Source organism: Panthera onca, chromosome B3 (assembly GCF_046562875.1).
Source record: "Panthera onca isolate mPanOnc1 chromosome B3, mPanOnc1 haplotype 2, whole genome shotgun sequence".
In the NCBI taxonomy this organism is placed as follows: domain Eukaryota; kingdom Metazoa; phylum Chordata; class Mammalia; order Carnivora; family Felidae; genus Panthera; species Panthera onca.
The window spans coordinates 51,460,459-51,484,072 of NC_138344.1; the positions used below are offsets into that span (position 1 = coordinate 51,460,459).

General features: G+C 41.0%; 1 protein-coding gene across 1 annotated transcript in view; it reads left to right on the forward strand.

Annotated features, from left to right (window-relative positions):
• The first annotated feature begins 14,115 nt into the window (after nt 1–14,115).
• Nucleotides 14,116–23,614, forward strand: part of ATOSA (atos homolog A) — a 116,211-nt gene continuing 106,712 nt past the window's right edge. Inside the window, exon 1 of the mRNA XM_060618491.2 lies at nt 14,116–14,191. The gene's annotated coding sequence lies outside the window, so the exon portion shown is untranslated. The remainder of the gene's footprint in view (nt 14,192–23,614) is intronic.

The following is a 23,614-nucleotide window of genomic DNA, read 5'->3' on the forward strand; positions in this document are numbered from 1 at the left end:
AAGACCTAACATTCTGTCCTGCAGGAAGAGGTCCCCAGCTTTTGTTTTTGTTTTTTGTTTGTTTAACGAGTTTATTTATTTTGAGAGAGAGCAAGTGGGGGAGGGGCAGAGAGAGAGAGAATCCCAAGCAGGCTCCACACTATCAGTGCAGAGCCCCATGTGGGGCTTGAACCCATAAGCCATGAGAACATGACCTAAGCTGAAGTCGAACACTTAACCAACTGAGCCAACCAGGTGCCCCCCTGCCCAGTTTCTATTTTTTTATCACACACATCATCCATTAATATGTTTGAATTTGTGCAGCTGTATATATTTGTATATTATGAAACATACACTAAAAAAGAATTATTAATGAGCTAGATGAGTTAAATAAGCATTAAAAATAGTTCTTTTTAAAAATGTTTATTTATTTTTTGAGAGAAAGAGAGAGCTGGCAGGGGAGGGGCAGAGAGAGAGAGAGAGAGAGAGAGAGAGATACAGAGAATTCAAAACAGGCTTATGCTGTCAGCACAGAGCCCGACTTGGGTCCCAAACCCTTGAACCATGAGATCATGACCTGACCTGAGGTCACTTAACCAACTGAGCCACCCAGGTGCCCCTAAAAATAATTCTTAATATTTGTTCTTAAAAATAATAATTAGGGGCACCTGTGTGGCTTAGTCGGTTAAGCATCTGACTCTTGATTTCGGCTCAGGTCACGATATCACGGTTTGTGGGTTTGAGCCCCACGTCGAGCTCTGCACTGACAGTGCAAAGCCTGCTTGGGATCTGTCTCCCTGTCTCTCTGGCCCTCCCCCACTCACTCTCTATCTTTATTTCAAAATAAATAAATAAATACATATTTTTAAAATATATATATAATTTACGTGAGCAATAAGCTGGGCTATGATTCATTATTCTGGAAATCTTAACTTATGGAAAATGGGTATATTTTGACATTGGGTTTTAGTGGCTGTCATGGCTGATAAAAGATAACTCACCAAAACAAAGCAGACCCAGAGGAAGAAGTATGCTTATAAATCACAATAGTTATTATTTCTTCAATACCACACACTCATTATGTAAGTAATCTTGTTGAGATTCAGCTAGGAAATTTCCATGTTATCTGCTTTCAATCAGTGGTGATAGCATACTAATCAGAAGGGACTGATTTCAAGGTTTGTTCCTTTAAAAAAAAAAAAAAAAAAAAAAACAAGTCCAAATCCCATTGAAATTCTTCATTAGAGCAATATTTAAACAAATTAGAAAGTAATGTTTCCGAAGATTTTTTTTTTATTTTGTCTTTAAGTAATCTCTACACCCATTGTGGGACTTGAACTCACAATCCCAAGATCAAGAGTTGCATACTCTCTTGGCTGAGACAGCCAGGAGTTCCTGTTTCTGAGTTTTTAAGTTGGCTGTGCCAGGAGGAGGCCACTGTAGCCGTATGGGTAGGAGGGTTAAGGTCTTCCAGTCAAGAGGTAGCTATAGAAAGAGGGGTCTGAAAACAAATTTAGCAGGGTTTGATAATGGCATATGGGAGGAGAGGGAACAAAGAGAAGTCTGGATGGAGTTACAAATCCCTGGATTAGTGAGATTTTTTCAGGTTACAAAATGCAAATAATCAAAGTATCTCCACGAATGGGATTATATGATAAGGACACATGGAAACCTAAAGGGGACAAAGAGCCACCTCTGTGACTGCATTGCTGGCCTCATGAAAAGGTCACTCATGACATTTCAGACGTGGCTCTGGTAATCCAGTATCATTTCAGGGCTCCACTGCAGTCCTCCTCAATGGCCAAGTTTGTGACTCAGGTCCTCAGAGCCTGCCATCTCTGGGTTTTTCCCTCCCACTCTGCAGTGGACTGACTCCCCTACTTCTACTGCCTCCTGATGCCTCTTTACTGCTTTTTCCATTTCTCTCTCTAATTTAACACCATATCACTTATTTAGCATCCTATCTCTACCTCACAGAAAAATCTCAGAGGGAGAGAGTCTGACTGATCCAGTCACTGTAGTGTTGGCCAAAGGACTCAGGTGAGGCCAATGGTAGATCACCGGCCTTTAGATTGACTGCCTTCGAGCAGGTGTTCACCTAGGGTGGCGAGTCATGTCTCCATGGCACAAATTAAAGCAATTTATGAAACCTAGGTTCCTGATAAAGCAGCTGTGGACCTACAAACAACCTGAGGCTTCACGTACATGAGCTGGGTAATCAGTCAGCTGCTGATACAGTCTGTGCATTATAGCCCGGGAGACAGGAAGATGGGATATTCTGGATGTGGCTTATTATGAAACTAAGACCAGTGACCTGCATACATGTATTTCACTTAACACCTAACTTAAGCTTTACTTCAGGTATAACATAGGAAATAATAATTTAAAAGTTACCATTATTATTACTACTAGGAACAGAAGTATGAGTTATCATGAGGTTAAGATCACAGACCTTGGGACTAGACTGCCTAGGATCATATCCTCAGTACTGTCACTTACTGGCTGTGTGACCTTGGACAAATTACCTAACCGATCTATGCCAACCGATCTAGTTCTCTCATCTGTACAATGAGTATAACCAAACCTTATCCCATTGGTAGTTAATGAGAAGTGAATCCGTTAATATATTTAAATGACTTAGAACAGTGTCTGGCATATAATTATCGCTACGTGAATATTTGCTATTTTACTTTCAATCATGAGTTAGATTCCAACTATGTACCCCATCCATGCATTATATCTGCAACTTTGATCTCTTGATTTTTAGGTTTGTCCCCTGATTAAATATTATCTTGCACTGTTTGCTAATTATTTCCTGTTGCTAGTCTTGGCTCTCTAATAAGATTTTATCCTTTAATATGTATAAAATAAGTATTTTTTGACTCAGAATTGTAAAACTAGTCTGTTTTTATTTTATAGCCAACTCTAGGACTTCTCTGGCTTATAAATCACAGGGTCAAAATTCTGGGAAATTATTCCTATCATAATAACTACTTTAAAATTTTTCCCTTGCTCTTATTTTTGTTTCAAGGTATTTGTTATATTGTCATAGTTTTATTGGTTTCCCTCTAGAGAAGGTCAAGTTCCCTGGAACATTTGATGTCATCATTTAGAGATGAAATAGGTGCTATATATTTATTAAAAGTGATACACAAGTTGACTCAGAAACCAGGAGGCATACATTAATATTTTTTGCCTCAGTAATCTTACTGGCATGCTTACATACTTGAATTTGAATGCTGGCTCAAATGAATGAATAAATAGTTGGCATGATTTGCTTCAAGTATTGAAACTGCAATGTTCTACTCTATTTACAGATACACATTTAAACACATTTTCATGGGGTGCCTGGGTGGCTCAGTTGGTTAAGTGGCTGACTTCAGCCCAGGTCATGATCTCATGGTTCGTGAGTTCAAGCCCCGCATCGGGCTCTGTGCTGACAGCTCAGAGCCTGGAGTCTGCTTTGGATTCTGTGTCTCTGTCTCTCTCTGCCCCTCCCCTGCTTATGCTCTGTCTCTCAAAAAAATAAATAAACATTAAAAAAATTAAACACATTTTCATGATGTCATTGTATTTTGTGATTGCACACCCTAATCATGAGACATAAATCACCATGGCAACAAGCCAGTGGTTACATTAACCAGTGGATCCATCACTCCTGGGACATGCAGTCAGCCCATCCTTGAACTGTACTCTAAATTGTCCTGATCCTCTCACTCCAATGATCCTCAGAAGCTTCACCTTCAAGGAATCTGGTCTGGAGCTTGTGCAGATCTCTTGTCTTTCCTTTCCCCTGGGGGCCAATCACTGAGCCAGAGCAGTAACCCATAGACCATCCTTCCTCCGCAAAGCCCTGGGAGAGAAAGAGCATTTATGCCCCTCCAGTTCCCCCTCTCAGATGGCCCAAGTCACCAACACAATCACTGACCCTCTCAGCTCATTCTCTCCACCAGCATTATCACTGTGTCAGTCAGAAAGTCATGTGCTTTTCCTCCTCCCCACTGAAGCTGGCACAGGTCAGATGTCACCCTAGATGGGGGAGAGGGAAGCAAGGAATTTCCAAGCAGATGGGGACAGGACACATGTTTCCAAGTTAATATTGTAGGGGCTATGGAGGTGACACATTAGGCAGAGATATTTCATTCCTTACCATCTTGATATCAACACTGAAATCATTTAGAGCAGTAATGGTAGCCACTATCACTAAGAGTAGTAGAAGGCTCTCCCTCAGTGTATGCATACCCCAGGATCTCTAATACCCAAAATAAGGTCAAATGAAATCACAGGGCCATGCTGCCTTCCAGCAAACTCAAACGTCCGTACTCACACAATGTGCAGAAATATGAACATATGACCCTCCACATCACCAATGCAACATTTTCCAAGCCAAAGTTGTGTACTTAATATATTTCTGGGTGCTGAGGAATTACCAAAATGCATAAGAGATTTTCTGAAGAAAAGTATAATCTTATTACAGAGCCACGACGAGCAACAGGAAACAATTTGAAAACTGTGCAAGATAACATTTAATCAGAAATCATAAATTAGAGAGACCAAAATGGCAGATACAATGCATTCTGGGGTATGTGGCCTTGGAGGGCATTGGACCTTGGTTTCCTTATTGATTTTTGTTTTATTTTGGTTTTAGGTAGGAATAATGTTAATCCTTTACTGTCTGTTGAATGATTCTGTGACGCACACATGTAACAAAGAACATGTTAGCATTTTAAAAAATTCTTAGTATTGGGGCACCTGGGTGGCGCAGTTGGTTGAGCGACTGACTCTTTTTTTTTAAAGATTTTTTTTTTTTTTAAATTTTTTTTTTCCTTTTTTTCAACGTTTTTATTTATTTTTGGGACAGAGAGAGACAGAGCATGAACAGGGGAGGGGCAGAGAGAGAGGGAGACACAGAATCGGAAACAGGCTCCAGGCTCTGAGCCATCAGCCCAGAGCCTGACGCGGGGCTCGAACTCACCGACAGCGAGATCGTGACCTGGCTGAAGTCGGACGCTTAACCGACTGCGCCACCCAGGTGCCCCGAGCGACTGACTCTTGATCTCAGCTCAGGTCTTACTCTCAGGGTCATGGGTTCAACCCCCATGTTGGGCTCCAGGCTGAGTGTGTAGCTTACTTAAGATTCTCTATCTCCTGCTGCCCCTCTCCCCAGCTTGTTCCCTCTCTAAAAATTAAAAAAAAAATTCTTAGTATTCTAATGTAGGACATGATGATGATGATGATAATTGCCATTAGGATTATTTTTTCAATTATTTTTTTTTTTGAGAGAGAGCACACACAGAGGAGGGGCAAAGAGAGGGAGACAGAGGGTCTGAAGCAGGCTCCATACTATCAGCTCAGAGCCCAATGTGGGGCTTAAATCCATGAACCTTGAGGTCATGACCTGAGCTGAAGTCTGACACTTAACTGACTGAACCACCCAGGCACCTCACCATTATGATTATTAATATGATACTTTAAGTTACAATAGGGGTAGGGATCCTGGTATTCAGGGAAACCTGCCCAGAGAAGGAAGTGTCTGAAAACCTGAGCCACCTCTCGTTTGAGCAAACCTCTAGTTTGAGCAAAATTCAGAAGGGGCACTAACAGGCTTGGGGTGGTGGCAGGGAAAACAGTGTGCACAGAGGCAAGGAGAGAAGTGTCAGGTTATGAGGCATCAGTCAGGTGCCTGTTTGGCTGAGCATAAGGACTGTTGAGGGTAGGAATAGATCATTTATTTTGGTGGATGAGGAGGCTGACCCAAGGCAGAGCTCGCCATCAGGGTAGAGCATGAGTCCTGCAGCTAGCAAGGGATATGTTGGCATTTTCTTTGTTCAAGACTAGTGGGTTTGGGGAAGAAAAAAAAAAAAAAAAGAAGACTGGTGGTTTGCTTATAAAAAGCAATATATACTCCTTAGGGCAGGAGTCCAGATAATTAAAATGTTTCATTCTACTACCCTTCCTAAACATTGGTTCTTTCTTCCAATTGAGTGTATTTCTTCCCTGCAGCTTTGGTTGTATCCGGCTGAGGGCTTAGCAGATAATAAGCACGGGACACTACTGGCTGGATTGAGTCCACATGACCTGTATAATTGTCCATCGTCACTGCTACCACTGCTCCCCAATTTCTTTCTGCTACCGATGATCTCATTCTATGCCAACCAATGGTCATTTGTCTTCATCCTTCTTGACCTCTGCTGAATCTGTGCCTGGCCCTTACTCATGCCACGTTTACACAGAAGGCTGTATTGTCCACTTGGTACTGGGAACAATTCCATTCCTGAGTCTGAGGCAAACAGCTTCAGGATTCTGCATGAAATTTAAACCACTGAGATATTTATACCTGTAAACTCAGTTTTTTTTTTTTGTTTCGAAATATAAATATATCCAAGGTGGCTAAAGAGGGCTGAGACTCACACTTCATTGTTAATGATTTTAATTATTTCATTTTTCTCCTACCATCTACCTTTAAGCCACACTGGAAGGAATGAAGAAATGCTTGCTTTGACAAGTTTAGATGGAAGGAAAAGTCATCTGGATGATGAGGGAATCATGCAGGAGGGCTTTGGTCAAATGAAGAGCAGAACGAGGATACCAGAGATGAACCTAGTTTTCAGACTCTTGCCAAAGCTCAACCTTGTCCATGTACACATATCTAGGCTCCCTTTCCCTCCCCTCACACCCGCCTTGGGCTTTTCTTCCTCTGGCTGACAGCCCTGGAAGAGAAACACCTTCCATGCCTCAGAGCAGCTTCAAATAAAAATAAACATATACATTATTTTCTTCCCTCCAAACAAGTCGGCAGGGAGCTCAGAAGGGAATCCTTCGCTCCTTTTCAGGACTGATCTCAGAGTTTCAGTTGCAAATGCTCAGTTGCAAAGTACATCTGCCTCCCCCATCTCATCCACCCATGAGCCACAGGGAGCGATGTTACTTACCTAGCTCTGCCCTGATTAAAACTTGGGTTCATGTAAAATTATAACTTCCAGGACCCACCAGTTCTGGAATGTTCTTCTGCTAGGATAAGACCGAATCACATGACAGCTGAGGGAACACTTCTCTCCTTCTTCTCATGTTCTATCGTTGACCCCTAAAATAGTAACTTCTGCCCACACTTTGTCCTCTCAGGAAAGTGAGAAAGCAGCTCCCAGTGCTGCCCTTTGGTGAGGAGTGACTGATATGACCAGGCAGAAGGGTAAAGGTCACACTGCTTTCTCACTCTCTCTGGCTGAGAACTGCCTGCACCTTCTCCTCATTGATTGTGTTCCTAAGAAGCAAGTTGATCTTGAGTGGGACTCAGGCCTACTTTCTGGAGGCTGATGTTTCTCTGGGCCTCCTCTCTGAGTGTAATAGGGAATGAGGGTGGAAACTGCCTTTCCTGCAGAGGCAGGTCAAGTATGCTCTGCAGAACAGCTTTCCCTATGTACAGGTAGAGCTGAAGGCCCTACCTAGACCAAGGTACAAGCAGTGTTCTCTAGTGCAGCTTTATCATTAATAAAAAATTGTCATTTTATTCCCACTAGATATGCATGCCTATTTCTCAACTGATTCAGAATCAGAGAGGAGGAAGCATGTGATTGATCAGGTCCCTACGATTTCAGTGGTGTTTTAGGGAGAATTGCTCAGCAAAGGCTTCTACTCCCTTGCTTCTCAGAATCCTCTGAAGAGCAAGAACCTATTCTGATATATCTTCTTAGAGATCTAGCCCCCATCCTCACCTCTACCCCTCATCTTTGCCTTCCTCCAGCCCCATGTGAGACCTGGGGTTTGTCAAATGTATTAAGTGGACTGGAGAACACCTACAGTTGGTGATGAGGACCCAGTCACCTGCAAGTTACTTCCTGTTCTGCTCCCTTTCAGTGTTCCCCAGGCTCTGATTTGGGCCACACTGTGGATTACCAGTGTATTTGCAATGCTCTAAGGGCCCTCAATCCAAGATACGCTTAACTCTATGTGGTTTCCCTGCATAGTAATCAATATTAAGAAAGAGTGGACCATTTAAACAATTTACTATTCATTATTCCTTAGGAAAAAACCACTGTGGCAATTCTATAATTTATTATTTATCAATAGGACCTTTCATAAGACTAAATATTTTTATCTTTCAAGCAAAAATTTGATGGATTATCTTTAAAGAAAGATGCACTTTTGTTTCTTATATTACAAGTGTTTCTTATATTGCAAGTTTAGAATAATAACTCTATAATTCAATTACATTGTCAGAGTTATCTGGCACAAACCATTATTGCAATGTCTCATAAAAAGCAATGAGACAAAAAATAACCATTGTTTTTATGACTGGAGTATTGGCTGGCTGGTGTCATGGCCATCTTCCAATTAGAATAATTATATTCCATCTATATATTTCTACCTATGATTTAGCTGGACTGATCTGTAATAGGAAAAGCCATGTCTCGGACTTCTGAGGTCTTTGGCTTAGAAAAATCTCATGCCATTCCACTCTAGAAGTGTATTTTTAAAATTAATGATAAAACAATTTTAATAACCCTATTTTCCAGCTGACCAAATTTTCTACCATAAAGGCTACAGAATGACGTTTATTTGCATGACTTGAGGTAACATAATATTTAAATAGAGATTGCACATTTTCCTAAACTATGTTGCTGTAAGATATTACTGTTAACATATCTTTTTAAAATTTTTTTAAAGGTTTATTCATTTTTTCAACAGAGGGACAGAGACAGAGAGATCTCACAAACCCTGAGATCATGACCTGAGCCTACGTTGGGCACTTAACCGACTGAGCCACCCAGGTGCCCCTACTGTTAACATTTCTAAGCAAACATGTTCTTATATCTGATGCTTACAGCAAATGCTTAAGTACCTGCACTATTCTGAACACATATGAGTGGGTGACAATTCTGTGTGAAAATATTTGAGAAAGAGTGTTGCTCAGTCATGAAAAATCATATATGCTGAAAGAAATCTGAAATTAACTATGTAGGTTCCCTCCTGACCCCATCAATAACCCAGGATTGAAAATTTGGCATTCTGTTGCCTTTCTTTTTTGTGCTCCCCTATCTTGGTAGTTTCTTTTTTCTTTTTTTAAGTTTCTTTTTATTTATTTTGAGAGAGAGATAGCAAGCAGGGGAGGGGCAGAGAGAGAGAGAGAGAGGGAGACAGAATCCCAAGCATGCTCTGTGCTCAGAGCTACCCAGGTGTCCCTACCCCAGTAGTTTCTTATGTGAACTTCTCAGTTACTGTCTCCTTTTCATTCCTTTGGTCACATTTGTCCCCCTTCACTGAGATTTTCGCAAGCTACAGTGCTGTTAAACCAAGGCAAGAAAGGCCCCTGTGCTGCCTCTCTTCTGACCGTGTTCTTCTCCACAAAGTAAGGATACTGTACAGCTGAGGGACATATGGTATATGGGCCTCTGTTTTTACTTTTGCCTGAGCCCTACTAACATTAGCAAGAGGACTAACTGGCCTCCCTATGCCTAGAATTTTTCAACATTAGAGCCTCCAACTCCTAAAGTGCAATGAGGACACATCAGTGGTATTTTACATTTTTCTTAATGTTTATTTATTTTGTGAGAGAGAGAGCACGAGCCTGGGAGGGGCAGAGAGAGGGAGACACAGAATCTGAAGCAGCTCCAGAATCTGAGCTGTCAGCACAGAGCCTGAGACGGAGCCCGAACCCATGAACCACGAGATCATGACCTGAGCCGAAGTCGGACGCTTAACCAATTGAGCCACCCCGGCGCCCCATTGGTATCTTAGGTTTTAGCTTTAAGAATCTTTGGAAATGTGCTTCGAGGTTTTACCCTCAATTATTCATTTTGTGTCATTCATGGAGGTAAAAAAGAGTGTGGCTAGTATAAATGACTAACTGCATTGGTAAGTCTATCAATATCTCAAACCAATCAAATTACTGAGGAGTCCAGAGTCACATTTCTACATACTAGCTGAGAGCAAGCAAACCAATCTGCCAGCGATATCTGCATAAGCCTCCATGCAGCACATTACCTCATTTGACCCTTACAACAACCCCTCCCCCCCCACCTCCAGGGCAGCTAGGTACAATATCATTCACTTTTCTGGATGAGACATGCTCAGAGAAGGGAAATCAGTGAGTTGCCTAAAATTAGACAGCTAATAAATGGCAGAGTATCCTAAGGCCTGACTCCAAGTTTTTGCTTCTAGGGGGTATCTGATCCAGACTTAGACTCTAAGACATACAGGTGTGCTTTTTATACTTGCAAAAACTACTCTAAGAAAATGCATTTGGCTGTCAGCTCTGGTTTGGCACTGACAAAGTTTCTTGGGGAAGTCGTCCAACAGAGGCAGGCCTCAGTTTCCTTCTTTAAGATTATTAAAGTAGATGATCTCCAGGCCTTCTTCCAGCTCTGTGGTTCTTTTACAGTCTATACCCCAGATTGCATTCCACGTGTGTGAAAGCAGCCTTCAACCCTGGGCAGCACCGCTGTGTTATATTAATGAGACTTTACCAAATGGCCCCAGGTGACCTCCATCCTCCCAGGTTAATCATATCAAGTAGCACCTGTTTAATCAGAAGTTAAACATGAACACTGGGGACAAAAAGGCAAACCAACAGTAGTTTTAGTTGTTGTTGCTGTTTCCAAACATTTTTAGGGACAAGACAAGGGCAATATTTTCCATAGTATACCTGTTCCAAGGGATATTAATAGGATCTCCTTGAAAAGGGAGGTTTTTGATCACTTGGCTGAACAATATCAAAAAATTTTCCTTTGTAGAGACCCTTTAATACTTAGAGGGATTATTAATTATTAATCTCCAGGAGGAAGATTTCTCACGTCCGAAAACTAATGCTTAGAATATAGCTTTGGAAAACCTTTGGGAAAGCATTTAGGACACACTGATTGTTGCTAGCACCTCAGAACTTATGCCCAAAGCAAAATGTAGCTTTTGGTGATGTCTTTATGTACTAAATGTGATACAAGATGATGAGGCTATTTGTTTGTTCCCCAGGAAACCCAAATGTAAGAATTTACCTGCCTACATGTCAGTTCCTCAAATAAACCCCTAGAAGATAATATACTTAATGCAATGCCTAATCAGATATGTCATGGTAATTGGGGGAATGATGCCAATTGTTTTAAAAGTTCTGCAAGAGGAGGGATGCCTGGGTGGTTCAGTCAGTTAAGTGTCCGACTTCAGCTCAGGTCATGATCTCACGGTTGGTAAGTTTGAGCCTGACATGGGGAGCCTGCTTTGGATTCTGTGTCTCTGTCTCTGACCCTTCCCTACTCGCACTCTGTCTCTCTCTCTCTCTCTCAAAAATAAACAAACATTTTAAAAAAAAAGAGAGAGAATACCTGAAAGTATTAAAAAAAAAATGCCACAAGAGAAGCACCTGGTGACTCATTTGGTTGAGCATTCTCTCTCTCTCTCTCTGCTCCTCCCCTACTCATGCTTTATCAAAATAAATAAACCTTCAAAAAAAAGTTCCACAAGAGGTCTTTGGAAATTGAATTCTGGACTAGATGTGACCAACAGAAGGAAGTGTTCTTATTAACTAATGGTCATATTCTTCATTTTTTTAATTGAAAACAGCTTCACTCATTTACATTTTTTTAATGTGTACTTTTAAGAGAGACAAAGCACAAGCAGGGGAGAGGCAGAGAGGGAGGGAGACACAGACACTCAAGCAGACCCCAGCCTGTGAGCTGTCAGCACAGAGCCTGATGCAGGACTCAAACACATGAGCCGTGAGATCATGACCTGAGCCAAAGTCGGACGCCTAACAGACTGAGCCACCCAGGAGCCCCCTTTACATTTTTTTTTTTTTTTAAGTAGGCTGCATGCCCAGTGTGGGGCTTGAACTCACGACCCTGAGATCAAGAGTCTTGTGCTCTACTGACTGAGCCTGCCAGGCACCCCTCATTTACATTTTTTATCAAACTTAACTCTTAATGACTTTTAGCTATTTTTTGAAAGTCACATCTATCACTGTGGCAGATCATGTTTTTTTAAGATGCCTGCACTAATTCCATCTCACATGCTCTTCTTACAATGAGACCTTTAGCCAGATTATAAAGCTGCTGTGCACTCTTGCCTTGCTCTCATGGGACCCTCACTCACAGAATTCAACTACCATGCTGGGAGGAAGTCCAAACAAGCCTGTGCAGAGGGACTGCAGTGACAGACCATATGGAGGTGTGCCTAGTCAATTGCCTGTGTCAACTGCTAGACCTCTGAGTGAGGATGTCTCCATCTGATTCCAACCCTCAGCCTTTGAATCACTCCACCCTTTTTCCCAGCTGTAAGCCCTACTGGCCTATTGCAATCCCTGCCTTATGCCAGATCTCTTTTATTTTTTAACGTTTATTTATTATTGAAAGACAGAGAGAGTCAGAGCGTGAGCAGGGGAGGGGCAGAGGGAGAGGGAGACACAGAATCTGAAGCAGGCTCCAGGTTCTGAGCTGTCAGCACAGAGCCCGATGCAGGGCTCGAACTCACAAACCACGAGATCAGGACCTGAGCTGAAGTCAGAGGCTTAACCAACTGAGCCGCCCAGGCACCCCTGCCAGATCTCTTTTATAAGCTCCAAAAGACACCTAGAGCTCTGGGACATCCCCAAAATCTGAATTCTTTCAATGTTGAAACATGGATTCAAAGGTCATTCTCAAATTAAACTTACTGATCCTGATAAATGTGCTGGTGCCATAGGGCAGTCTTGATTAGACTTCTCAGCAGAAAATTAGTCTGAGAACCAGAAATGGGTCGTTTGCTCTATGGGATCCCACCAAGTTTCCAGGAATATATCCTTTTATCAGTTCATAAATGGCTTGGATTCCTGAGAATTCTGGGCTCTGTGACTGACCATTTATCACCCACTACCACTTCTGAAATGTACATTCATAGCAATCTGTGAAAAAAACAATTTCTTATTTGTTTATTGTTTTTTAAGATATATCTTCCATGAATTGATTACTGTTTTAATGATTGTCTTCCCTTCTAGACTGGAAGGCTCCCTGGGGGAGGCTCTGCCTGTCTTATTAGTTGTTCTCTCGGCTGCATTCAACACAGTGCCTGGCACGCATCAAGTACACAATAATACTTATTCAATGAATTAACTGTATCCCATTCATTTAGTCTGTGCACATACATTAAACACCTACTATGTGTCAGGTATTGATCTTGGAGGTAGGGATAATGTTATGAGCAATGTAGGCCCAACTCTTCTCTTATGGCTCTGACAGTGTAGTGAGGGGAGGGGACTGGAGAAATACCCAAGTAAACATGTCAACTCAGTAATTTCAGGTAGTGTTAGTAGCTATGAAGAAAACAAAACTGTCTGGTGATCGAGGGGAAAGTCAGGGGTATCCCTTAGAAAGACTCTTATCAGTGGGCTAATGAATGACGGGGAGGCAGATGTTTATGGAAAGGAAAGAGCAGTAACAGTGGGATGTGTGTTCTAGTAGCAGATATAATCAGTGCAAAAGTCCTGAGACAGAATTTGTTTGACTTAAAGGATATGTTACATTGAGAACACAGGGTAGCTGGACCTTAGTGGAAGAGGACCACGTGGTAGGGGATAAAGTTGAGATGCTGGCAGAGGCAGAGCAGGGAAGGTCTTGGAAGCCGTGATAGAAAGTGATTCTAGAGGGTGCAGAGGAGTAAGCTGTAATATGGGTTCAAGGAGCCTGTCCCTTGTGGACCCAAAATAACATGTAAATACACACACATGAGGAACAGAAACTTCACTGGTTACAGCTGCAATCTTCCAGCTGCTACAGGTGCTAGTCTCAGACCAGGCCTCTGAACTTGAGAACACCTGACCTCACTGCTGCCTTTCTTTGGGATCAGCTGCCAGCAATATAGCATGCCAGGGACTGGTCAGCAACTCACTAGCTCTAGAAATTTGGAGTTCTGAGTTCTTTGGGGGCAGATATCAACCTGATTTGACATCATTATCATTGTAATAATGAAAACCAGCTCGAGCTACTTTACTGCAGTATCAGGAATCAAGCATTAAAAAAACTATTTGGGGCTGGCGAGGCTGTGACAGTCCAAGGGCCCCCTCCTCCAAAGCCAGGCCCCAGGCCTGTCTCTTTAAGGACTTCCCTCTGGGCTAACCCTCCCACAGACTCCTCCCTCTGCCTATTTATACCTGAAGCAGCAACTCACCACAGCTTCTGTTTCCAGTTTCGGACCTTAGTCTTGTCTTCTGTGGTGGAGAACGCTTCTGGATCCTATGGATGGGACTTCATAGGTATGTGTCTGGAGAAAGTGGGGAATGGAAGGGGATGGGGGTATATGAGGGTACATGGTGGGGTGAAGAGGTTGAAAAGATTAAGCGGGACAAAGGACTCAAGTAGCTTTGTAATCAGATGAGGTTAGAGTTAGCTGGAATGTTCAAGGGAGATAAAGCAGAGATTGGGTACAAACTTAAAACAGGTGAACCTAACATGTGTACATATTATGTTAACAAGTTACTGTGGGGGCGCCTGGGTGGCTCAGTTGGTTAAGTCTCCAACTCTTGATTTCAGCTCAGGTCATGAGACTAGGGTCATGGGTTCGAGTCCTGTGTAGGGCTCTGCACTAACAGCATGGGGCCTGCTTGAGATTCTCTCCCCTCTGCCACTCCCTTGCACATGCTGTCTCTCAAAAAAAAAAAAAAAAAAAATAGTATTTAAAAAATATATAAAAGGTCACCATGAAAAATAGCCCGTAACTTGTCACTTTGTAACCAGTAGCTTGGTCCTTTAAGAGAGGAAACAGAATTCGAGCTCTGGGGCAAAGTTCTGCAAATACATGAAGTATTTTATGTGAACTTTTCAATTCAGTGGTAACCCCTTTACTCATAAAGTTCAATGATTTTGCAATGATCGGTGACCAGCAAGAGCCATGCAGGTTAATAAATAGTGGGAGAGGAGTTCCAAGCCAGTTACCATGCCAAGTGTGAAATTTCAAAATAATCAATCACAGGGAATTTAGACATCATCTAAAGGAGGCAAAGCTGACCCACTTTCCTGGATGTATTTTGTATCATGAAGACCCTCAGGCGGGACGTGCTATCTCCACTGGCCCATTCCTCATCACTCCCTAGCACTCCCCTCTCATCAGCCAGTTTCACGGAATTGTGTTACTTGGGTGGGCCCTGGAGAGGTTGAGGTTGTGAACACTGGTCAACTAAGAAATCTGCGAACAATTGGATAATATTGGGGTGGGTGATGTAAGTGTTCAAGTGAAAAGAGAATTTGTTCAGACAACTGGAATAGAAAAAAATATATAATTTTAATTTGGTGCTATATTTCTTCGCTAAAGCAGTTTAACAGAAACTCTCTCATCAATCCCAACAATTTTGTGGGGTAGATTTTACAAATGTAACTATTCCCATTTTACAGATTGAGAAATGGAGGCAATTTTAACACCAACACCTTGATTCAAAAAAAATCCTCTGAGGGGCTCCTGGGTGGCTCAGTTAGTTAAGCACCCAACCCTTGATTTTTGCCTGAGGTCATGTTCTCATGGTTTGTGGGATCAAGCCCCACATCAGGATCTATGTTGGCAGCACAGAGCCTGCTTGGGTTTCTCTCTCTCCCTTGCTCTGTCTGCCCCTTCCCCTCTCCCTCTCCCAAAACAAACATAAAAAGAAAAAATCCTCTAAAACCTGGGTCCTATTAGAGATTACAATAAACAAACAACAATCGTGCCTTGCAAGCAGGTGTGCCCTACCATTTAATAACAATGATCCCCTGAAATGCTTTGGTTCACCAGGAGTCTGAGGACTAACCTTCTAGCAAATTTTATAAAAGGTTGTAAGGACTTCTCATTTCCTCTTTCTTCCCTCTCTTTACTTCCAGTAATTTCTTCTTTGGTTTTTCTCAATTCCTCTTTTTTCCAAAACAAGAAAATCAACTCCTTTTTGCTCCTTTTTGTTTGGTTGTTTTGGTGGTGTTTTTTGTTTGTTTTTGTTTTGGGTTTTTTGTTGTTGTTGTTCTTTACAATTAAGGATCATACTGATTGTTAGCTGACGACACTTTAGCATGAATACATTTACATATCTGTGTTACACTGGCCAATTATTTGCATTTGAGGACTATCACAAATGAAAGGCTTTGCTTTGTTTAAAGGATTAAGACTCTGGTGAGGAGTATTTTTTGGTGGGGAGTGATACATAATCAGGCAGCCTTCACTCTCAAGGCTAGATGGAAAGTATACTTGATTCACCTTTTGGAACCTGGAAGAAAAGCCTTTGCCTCCCTTCACTGTTGAGGAAGAGGGGGTTGGAACTCTTTCTCCTGTCAGTGAAAGGAGAAAGCTCTAGAAGGAGTAGGCTGTTACGGTTGTAGAGTCACAGTACCCACCTCCCACTCCCCCCACCACCCACCCTGCTGAAAGCAAGATTGACCCCAGTTTCATTCAGAAGGATTAGCTTCTTTGTTCATTTTTCATTTGTCCTATTTACTGTTCTAATTTAATATTCACTGCACCTTTCCCAGGGTAACTCCACTCCTTCCTTGAGGTTTTCTCCACTCCAGAAAACTTCCTTAAATTTCCTGTGATTCCACCCTCTGGTGACAAAGTTTTTGTGGCAGAGAGATAGTGTGATTTGGGGACAAAGATTTTCCTGGCTACCTTAAAACAAAACTGCTCTCGGGCTCACATACAAAAGGCAAACGAAATTAACAATCTCATTTTGGTCTTTAATGAGCACTTGGTACAAACACTCTGTTATTTAAACTTTTACTTACTGAAACATTGTAAGAATGGTACAGAGAATTTCTGTATACCCTGTACCCAGATTCACTAGTTTTTCCACATTTACCACATCTGCTTTATTATTCTCTCCCTCACACCCCTGCCTTGTTTTATTTTTTCTGGACCATTTGAGAATATGTAGCAAGTATCATGCTCTTTGAGTGCATATTTCCTAAGAACAAGGATGTTCTTTTACATAACCATAATATAACAAATTCCAGAAATTTAATCTTGATAGAATAATTTAATCTACAGTATGATTTCAATTTTGTCAATTGTCCAAATAATATTCTACCCTCCCTATAAAATTGTATCATGTCTTTTAGTCTCGTTTAATCAGGAATAGTTGCTGTTTATCTTTGATGACTTTGACATTTTTGAAGACTATAGACTGTTTATATTACATGTTCTATTGGTTCATCTGGTGTTTCCTCATACTTACATTCAGATTATGCATCTCTGGGTGGAATTATTACACTGGTGATTTTGTGTTTTCTCCAGATTGTCCTATCTGGAGTCATATGAGATCAGTCTGCATCTAATAGGTGATGACAATTTTAACCACCCAGTCATTGTTTATTTCTTCTCTGTATATTTATTACTTGTACACTTGGAATCAAGCCATCTTTGGAAAGACCATGAGTTCATACAAATACCCTGCTCCTCATCAAACTTTCTCCCCAAATTTAGCATCCATTCTTGTTCACACCAATCTTTTTCATGATGGCTGCAAAATGGTAATTGTCCAATTATACCACCACTGCCTCCATACTTATCAAATGACCTCTGTTATAAGGAAGAGTCTTCTTCCCCTCTAGTCCATTTTATGTATGTTTACAGCTTTAGTGATGAAATTCACATACCATATAATTCACCCTTTCAACATGTACATTCACTGGGGGGGTTATTTCTCTTTATTACAGGAAAATACACATAGGAAATTTGCCATCTTAACCATTTTTAAGTGTACAGTTCAGTGGTATTAAATACGTTGATACTATGAAACCATCTTTATTTTCATAAGTCTTTCATCTTGTAAAACTCAGACTGTATACCCGTTTAACAATAACACTTTATCCCCGCCCCTGGCAACCACTGTACTCTGTGTCTCTATGGCGTTCACTACTCTGACTACCTCAGTGGGATCACACAGTATTTGTCTTTTTGTGACTGGCTTATTTCATTCTGCACGATGCCCTCAAGTTTCTTCCATGTTGTAGTATATTGCGGGATTCCCTTCCTTTTTAAGGTGGAATAGTATTCCATTGTACGGATACACCATATTTTGTTTATTCGTCTATTGAAGGGCCCTGGGTTGCTTGCACGTGTTAACTGTTGGAAATACTGCTAAGAACATGGGTGTACAAATACCTCTTCAAAACCCTGCTTTCAATTCCTTTGAGTATATGCCCCAAAATGGAATGGCTGGATCATACGGTAATTCTGTTTTTGTTTTTAGAGGCAGTGCTATGCTGTTTGCCACAGCATTTGTGCTATTTTATATTCCCCGCAACAGTGCACAAAGGTTCCAATTTCTCCACATCCTCACCAACACTTGGTGTTTTCTCTTTTTTTGATAGTAGCATCCTTATGGGTATGAGGCGGTATTTTTTTCTTTTATTTTTTTTAATCAAAAAATTTTTGAGACACAGAGAGGGAGGGAGACAGTGTGAACAAGGGAAGGACAGAGGAGGAGACACAGAATCTGAAGTAAGTTCCAGGCTCTGAGCTCTCAGCACAGAGCCTGATGCAGGGCTCCAACTCCCAAACCATGAGATGATGACCTGAGCCAAAGTCAGATGCTTAACCAACTGAGCCACCCAGGCACCTCAGTATGAGGCAGTATCTTAACTGTGGTTTTGGTTCATTTCCCTAATGATTAGTGATGTTGAGTATCTTTTCGTGTGCTTGTTGGCCGTTTGTGTATCTTTGGAGAAATGTCCATTTAGGTCCTTTGCGCATTTTTTAATTGGGTTGCTTGGGTTTTTTCCTGGTGAATTTTAGGAGTTCTCTATGTATTTTGGATATTAATTTCTTATCAGATAGATGATTTGCAAATATTTTCTCCCATTCTGTGGGTTGTCTTTTTACTCTGAATAGTGTCTTTTGCACAAAGTATCTTAACTTTCATGTATCCCAGCTTGCCTATTTTTTTCTTTTTCCTGTGGCCTTTAATGTCCTATCTAAGGAATCATTGTCAAATCCAGTATCATGAAGTTTTGTCTAATTTTTGTGCCTAAGAGTTTTGTTATATTGAGTCTTAGATTTAGGTCCTTGATCTATTTTGTGTTAATTTTTGTATATGGTTTTAGATAAAGATATGTACTGCCCCATTGGATGAAGCAAGGGTAGAAAAAAAAAAGCCCTGAATCTAGTAAATAAGTAATAGAGAATGGCACAATGTACACTTATTTCTTTTCTCATGTATAGTTGTTTGTTTCTGTTTTGTTTTGTTTTTTTTTTTTTTTTAATCCCACCCTACCAACCTCACCCATTCCAGCCCTGCCAACTCTGGGTCATCACTGGGGACAAGTCTGTCAGGGAGGTTCTGTTTACTGGATAGTGAACCCTCTTGAGGGAGAGACCTGGGCCATTTTGGTCACTATCATGTCCTCAGCATCACCCAGCACAGTGTGACAAATGGATGAACCAGTGAAGGAGTACACTCACTGTGTAGACAAGTCATCATCAATTTAGAAGAAAATACTAAGTGGCTCAGTCAGGTAAGCCTCCGACTTCAGCTCAGGTCATGATCTCAGTTGGTGAGTTTGAACCCCATGTGGGGCTCTGCTGACAGCTCAGAGCCTGGAGCCTGCTTCAGATTCTGTCTCTCTCAAAAATAAGTAAACATTAAAATTAAAAAAACCTAAATATTGTGTATCAGGTTTCTACTATGGACCAGGCTTGAGCTAACTGCACTATTATTAATAGTTGTGATTATTAGTAGTAACAACACCAAATAAAAAATTAATCCTAACAAGCCATGAGGTTTCTTGTTTTTCTTTAAATCCTCCACCCCTCCAGTTTGCTCCCTCCAACCAACCTTCCCTTCCATCTTTCTTCCATATCCAACTCTTCATCCATTACTCTGCCCTCTCCTGCTCAAGGAAATACAGGACTCAACACAGTGAACCAACTAGATCTAACAGACACGTATAGGACACTCTACCCCCAAACAATGGAAGATACATTCTTCTCCAGTGCACATGGGACATTTTTCAGGACAGGCCGTATGTTAGACCACAGCTTAAGTCTCAGTAGATTAAAAAATTTAGAGGGTAGTTTGGGTGGCTCAGTCACTTAGGCACCTGACTTGGGCTCAGGTCATGATTTCCTGGTTCAGGAGATGGAGCCTCGCGTCGGGCTCTGTGCTGACAGCTCAGAGCCTGGAGCCTGCTTTAGATTCTGTGTCTCCTTCTCTCTCACCCTCCCCCACTTGTGCTCTATCAAAAATAAATGTAAAAAAAAACTTAAAAAAAAATATTTTTTCCATCTCATGCCTGACTGCAGTAGGAATAAAATATTCTTCAGTCCCAAGTGCTACCAGTGTGAAAACCCATGCAAAAAAGAAGAGAGGAAATAGAGGTGTATTAGCTGATCCTTAAGCCATTGGCTTAACTCAGGTTCTCATTGGTTCAAGGCTGGACATGATTGTGCTACAATGGTGCATTTGTGTAGTGTGCTTTTACTTCGAAAATATTTCTTTCATTCTCCCCTTTATTTACCAAAATAGCTTTATTCTTTTCACTGAGTCAACTGGCAGTTTTATTTGGACTATATTAAAACCATTTCCTGGGGCACCTGGGTAGCTCAGTTGGTTAAGCATCTAACTTCAGCTCAGGTCATGTTCTTTTGGTTAGTGAGTTCGAGCCCCTGCCTTGGGCTCTTGGCTGTCAGGGCAGAGTCTGCTTAAGATCCTTTGTCTCCCTCTTTCTCTGCTCCTACCCCAGTCGTTTGTGCATATGCACTTGCATGCTCTGTCTCTCTCTTTCTCAAAAAATAAACATTAAAAAAAAAAACACCACTGTCTAAATGGTTATGCCATGGTTTGAGTTTCCGAAGATACTACTACTGCAGATTTGACCAAGTTTATTTATTATACTTAGTAATAAAAGATAAAGTGCATAAAGTGCACTAGTCTTAAGTATATAGTTTGAATTTTTACATATGTATATGTCTGGATAAGCAATATTTGAGATAAAATGATAGACTATTTCCTATACCTCATGAGATTCTCTTGTGTGTTTCTTATTCTATTCCCTGAAGAATTAATATTTTGATTTTCATCAACATTTTTCACTTTTGCTCTTTTTTTTTAAGTTTATTTTTGAGAGAGAGAGCATGTACAAGAGCATACCCATGAGCGTGGGGGAAGGGCAGAGAGAGGGGAAGAGAACTTCCAGCAGCTATGAATTGTCCATGCGGAGCCTCATGCAGGGCTTGATCTCACAAACCATGAGATCATGAGCTGAGCTGAAATCAAGGCAGACGCTCAACCAACTGAGCCACCCCGGTGCCCCTACTTTTGCTTGTTCTTAAACTTGATATAAATGGGATCATATAATAGAACTCTTTTTGTCAGGCTTTCCTGCAACATAGTATCTGACATTTCTCTGTCTTGTTGCTGGAGCCAATTATTTCTTTAATAGATGGGTAGTATTCCATTATATAAATGTGTCACTATTTGTTGATAAACATTTGGGTGGTTTTATCTTTTGGATATTATGAATACAGCTGCTATGAATATAATGTACCAATGATACAACATTTGCACTCCTGTTAGAGATAAAATAGAATTCCTGTATCATAAAGCAAATGCATATTTAACCCTAGTAGAAACTGACAAATGATTTTTCCAAAGAGATTATGCCATATTTTACATGCCCCCCTCAGCAATATTTGAGATCCATATCCTTAAAAACACTTGATATTGTCAGTCTTCTAAATCTTAGCCTTTCTGGGGTGGGAATAGTAGTTTCTCATTGTGTCTTCATTCTCATTTCCCTAATGAGTCATATAAAGCCCTACTGAAATTTGCTTCATATGTTTATTGTCCATGTGGATACCCTCCATTTCCAAGTTCCTGTTCAAATCTTTTGCCCAATTTTTTATTGGATTGGTTGTTTTTATCAGTTTGTAGATTTTTTTTTTTTTTTAACGGTGGTTCTGAATCCTTAGATATATGTATTACCAATATCTTCTGGTCTGTGACTTGCAAGCAAATTTATAGGCAAAAGGAATCTCAGATTCTTAACCTAAAGATTATAAAAAGACTGAGGGGAAAATTTTGAGGTATATTTGATCGTGTTCTTATAAATGAAAGACATGATAAAGAAATTGTGGTTTATATACACAATGGAATACTACGTGGCAATGAGAAAGAATGAAATATGGCCTTTTGTAGCAACGTGGATGGAACTGGAGAGTGTGATGCTAAGTGAAATAAGCCATACAGAGAAAGACAGATACCATATGGTTTCACTCTTATGTGGATCTTGAGAAACTTAACAGAAACCCATGGGGGAGGGGAAGGAGAAAAAAAAAAAAAAAAAGAGGTTAGAGTGGGAGAGAGCCAAAGCATAAGAGACTGTTAAAAACTGAGAACAAACTGAGGGTTGATGGGGGGTGGGAGGGAGGGGAGGGTGGGTGATGGGTATTGAGGAGGGCACCTTTTGGGATGAGCAATGGGTGTTGTATGGAAACCAATTTGACAATAAATTTCATATATTAATAAAAAAATAAAAATAAAATAAATGAAAGACATGTCATAATCTCAGATCAATTTTCTTTAAAAAAATTTTTTTTAATGTTTTTATTTATTTTTGCAACAGAGAGAGACCGAGCATGAGCAGGGGAGGGGCAGAGAGAGAGGGAGACAAAGAATCGGAAGCAGGCTCCAGGCTCTGAGCTGTTGGCACAGAGCCAGACGCGGGGCTCAAACCCACAGACTGTGAGATCATGACCTGAGCCGAAGTCAGACGCTCAACCGACTGAGCCATCCAGGCATCCCGCAGATCAATTTTCTTAAAGAACTATTTAGTTGAAATCAACTAGCCATTTATGAAGCATCTGCTAAAGCCTTCTAGACATTCCAACGTAATAAAGATAGTCTTTTTCCATGAGGTGCTACTGTTGAGCAAGAGAGGCGCAAGCAGGTCAACCAAGATGGCCATAGGATGTGAAAACACCTGTTGATGTGCAGTGGACATGTGAATGAACAGAAAACTAATTTGGCCTGAGAGGAAGCGATGCTGGAGAAGGATGAATTTTGAAGATGGGGTAGGAGTTTTCCAGGGTTGGGTAGGCCTTGCAGGAAAAGGGAATATAAGGAACAAATGCCCAGAGGAATGAAAGGCCCAAGTGCCAGGAGCAGCAGGAGTCAAGGGTGGTCAGAATGTAGAATGAGGGAGAGGACGAATGACTTGAGATAAAGCAGGAAAAGTTAGCCAAGTGAGGACATGGAAAAATTTGTAGCACTGTTACAATTTGGGACTTTATCCTGTGTGCTGGCAAGCCACCTGAGGATTTCAAAAGTATGGAAGTATTAAGATCAGATCTGAATAGATTAGATAGGATTAGAACAGGGGTTGTAACCCCTCTGGCTTTGAACCCCTTTGGAAGTTTGGTAAAACCTATAAATTCCAAGGAATAATAATTTTAAATGTATAAATTAAAATACATAGAGGGGTGCCTGGGTGGCAGTTAAGTGTCTGACTCTTGGTTTTATTACAGTTGAAACCTACATCTCAACATCATCTATAATTATTACTTTGAAATTATGATAGTTATTAGATCTACCGCTAGATCTTTTTGAAAATGTGCTAATGGTGGGGTGCCTGGGTGGCTCAGTCAGTTAAGCATGTGACTTTGGCTCAGGTCATTATCTCATAGTTGGTGAGTTCAACCCCTGCATCTGCTGTCACTGCAGAGC